This window comes from Drosophila montana, unplaced genomic scaffold (assembly GCF_035044405.1).
Source record: "Drosophila montana isolate Dmon_TW-CO22-7 unplaced genomic scaffold, ASM3504440v1 contig_2935_1, whole genome shotgun sequence".
Taxonomy (NCBI): Eukaryota; Metazoa; Arthropoda; class Insecta; order Diptera; family Drosophilidae; genus Drosophila; species Drosophila montana.
The window spans coordinates 30,150-33,793 of NW_026997810.1; the positions used below are offsets into that span (position 1 = coordinate 30,150).

A 3,644-nucleotide genomic window follows, 5' to 3' on the forward strand; every position below is an offset into this window, starting at 1 on the left:
GTTGGATGAATACTTCGGAATCCTTCGAAGCTTTTGGGAACTCCAGGTTCAATGGAGCTCTATTCCTTCTCCAACTCCACCATATAACCGTCCGCCAAGATCTTTCTCTCAGGAAATCCACGGAAATTCATTGGTGTTCTCACCAGACGTCCTGCCGGACGATTCGGTGGCAGTGCCGACGCTCCGTCAGCGTCAGAAACCCAGTCAGACATCTGTTCCTGACCCTTACTAATCCCTTAAGAAAACTGTACCACTCTCTTCAATAAGGCTTAGTAACCCTAATACAACAAAAAAACTTTACAAATAACTTCTATTAAATATAGAAATAAATACACATCCACTTACAAAATCTTACTTATAATAAAATAACTCAGAAAAATAATTGTTTTATGTTTTTAATTCAATTTAATATACTTTGGGGGGAGAGAAGACACAGGTTGGCTGACGAACGGCATCCAAGGAACGCTACCTTGAAGGCTATTTGGCTTCTGTGACACGTCTGAGCACTCTTGGGGCATGCTGTGCCACAGGTGCGGCGCAGGATCGAATCTATATCGTCCTGGGTCACCTGTCTCCGAAGGTCTTATAACTACGGCCTGCACACACCAAACGTAAACACAGCGAGACAAAACAAATAGTAAACAATAAACGCACTCCATCTAATATCACATTTTATCACAGGTCACAGGTCCGGTTTCGGACCCAGTGTACCCGCCCTACCTTAGGCGAGCAAATAATCTTGTCTACCTCATTTTGGCCACTGGATGGCCTCCATCAGCCCGTGTCGGCAGTCATGCCCCCTCTCGCCATCAATGGATAATCAGCCGGACATTTTCTTTACTTCTGTGTTTGCATATAATTTGTTGCATTTCCTTATAATTATTCACAATTTCAATATCTCTTATTTCACTTATCTTTATATATATATCTCCACTCTGCTATTCATAATTTCATGCAAGCGGACATTTGTCTTTAACTCTTTAACAGGTGCGTATTATTCTTTGCTTTATCTTATAATTGTAACAATTAATCTTAATTTATAAAATTTCCTTTTTAAACAGAATACATTTTCAACAAATCAAACGGAACAGGCGACGAAAACACTGCCAAAGTTATTACTAGTGGCATAAAAAAGGGGAAGATACGAATAAAAGGTAATTGTTGCACCAATGGGAGAACAGTACCCGCTAAAACTAATATGCAACAAAAAAATAATGTTGAGTGGCATGTAAATATGTGTGTTCATGCGCTTAATATACCTTGGCTGCCTAAAGAGCTCTCAGAGTGGGGCGGTAAGGGTGAAAAGACGTGATATATTGTAGATATGGTACATATGTATGTAAGTGGGTATTGTTCGTGAAGAGTTAACAAAAATCTGTTTTTTTTTTTGTTATTCGGCAGACACAATAACTTTTGGGGCCTTTCCATCGAAGTCGGACATCAATGAAGTTTTTTTTAAAAGGTAATAAATATAAATTTAAAATATATGCGTATGTTCACATAAGGCTAACAAACAAAAACTAAATTTATTAATCTCAAAATCTTCTCTCTTTCAGAGTGTGTATATGCATTTAATAACACCCTGTATCTAAATACATAAGTATGCGACACTATGTTGCATACAATAACAAACATAAAGCCAAAAGCGCAGAGCCGCTTGAGTTTATTGACTCAGGCTCATATTACGCAGCGCGGACCGCTAGTACTCTAGCTGGCCGTTTAGCTGACTGCGCTTATCCCACGCTTGGCTTATATACCAAGAGTACCATATATGTACTCACTAATGCATGCACATACCAAGCACTCTCTCTCTCTCTTTGAATTATGCTCTGCTGCGACAGAGCTTTACATATTATAATAACTATATCTTAGGTTTTGAAGCGGACAGAGTTCCGAATAAAGAACATTCCAAAAATAACTATAAGCCAGCACTAACGTGCAGCTTGAACATTTTTCTACATGGCGACCGTGAAAAGTGTCACCCAACGAGGGAATATTCTTTACAACATATTCAACTACAAGAACAACAGTAACAAGATGGAATAGCAGCAGCAATAACAACAGCAAATAAAACAAACAACAATCCAAGAGGAGCCGTCACCTGGCAACGACGCAATCCGGAAACAAAACAACACTTGGTATGAGAAAAAAAAAAAAATTTTGCATTCAACATATGTAAACCCACCAAGCTCAGCCACAATAAGCCGCAACGACAATATTAAAAGGAGCTGCAGCTACAGCAGCAGAAACAATAACAGCAACAACGTCACATGGTAAACAACGAATCAGAAACACCGACGTTCGCAGAGGGAACACCAATAACGCAAACGGATGCACCATTAATCAAGGCAAGTGATAGAGACTAGCCTGCGAGACGGACCCAGGCCTATCACTATAGAGGAGTACAAGAGGGAGCGTCAGCTTGCCAGCACCGGCGACGCCAAGCTGACGCATAGGAAACAACGAGGGGGCGAAAAAGCCAAACTGAAGCAGATCAACACCCTGTTGCAAAACAGGAAGAAGCGGACCAACAAATGTTAGTGCCTCGCTTAAATTTTTAAGTACCCATCTTGCGTTTGCGCTAGGTACGAAAAACTAACACTTGTCTCAGTTTAAACAACTAACAAACACTTTGTAGTGTAAACTTAATCTAAGTAATATATTGTAAACTTGACATTTGCTAATGTAAACTACAAAGTGTTCCCCTGTTGATTTCATAAAATTCATTTGTAACAAATAGAAGAAGAAAGATAATGATTTGATGTAAATATCACAAGTTAATCATTCAAACTATTAAATCGCAAGTCAATTATTCAAATTTTTATATTTCAAACCTTTAAAACGGAGGTATTATTCACACTCCATAATCACTTCCCTTGGTCCACCATGGGATTAATAGACACAAAGACAGTGGATTCCACCGCCAACGTTATTAATAAAGTTGAGGAGGAAACACCAGATTTAAGAATAATAACAGTTCTCCTTGTAATTATCGTAGTGATAATGGGCAGTAACCTTTTCTCAAATTATACAAAGTGCACAATAGGTGTTTAAAGAAAGAATATATGAGTCGTGCAAACAACTTAGATAAAAAATAAAAAAACAAAAAAAGGAAATTTTCTTTTTTTTATCTCTCCTAAATAAACTCAATGGCTACGAACAAAGCGATAGCTGAAGTATATTTACGAGACCCATATTTTAGGGAAAGAGTTCAAAAAAAAGCATTCAAAAAAACACACATAAATTAGAACACTCTATTTTAGGACCTACCGACATTATTATTGTGCGTTTGCACAGATAAATTAAAAATGTCTATAAATGGAATGGACGCAAATCGTTACCATTCTTAAAGAACAACGTGAGGAGTTTAACAAATCTTTCAATTGCCTTCACAAAAGCGCACCTGTCTCAAACGAGACGAACTTAAAACACGTTAAAATTCTTGTAGATTCCTATAATACCAGCCGTCAACTTATATGTGACAATGCAACAAAACTAAAAGATTTGCATTTAACACAGACAGTTGATGCTTTAAGCAGTTTAAGAAAAAACATTAGACGAATTTCGGAAAGGCATAATATAACAATATTCCTTCCAAATTCTCTTAACACTTCAGCGTCATTCGACGAGAAGCTGCTTTCATT

At 37.8% G+C, this 3,644-nt stretch overlaps 1 long non-coding RNA gene across 5 annotated transcripts; it reads left to right on the plus strand.

Moving 5' to 3' along the window:
• Positions 1-1,090: 1,090 nt before the first annotated feature.
• Positions 1,091-2,949, plus strand: LOC135430119 (uncharacterized). 5 transcript variants are annotated; one of them, XR_010436562.1, is made up of 4 exons: positions 1,091-1,339; positions 1,402-1,462; positions 1,557-2,138; positions 2,190-2,949. It is a non-coding gene; the product is annotated as an uncharacterized LOC135430119 (long non-coding RNA). The 5 variants fall into 5 exon arrangements; XR_010436563.1 differs by having other exon boundaries at positions 2,195-2,949; XR_010436561.1 differs by having other exon boundaries at positions 1,557-2,949.
• The last annotated feature ends 695 nt before the right edge of the window (positions 2,950-3,644 follow it).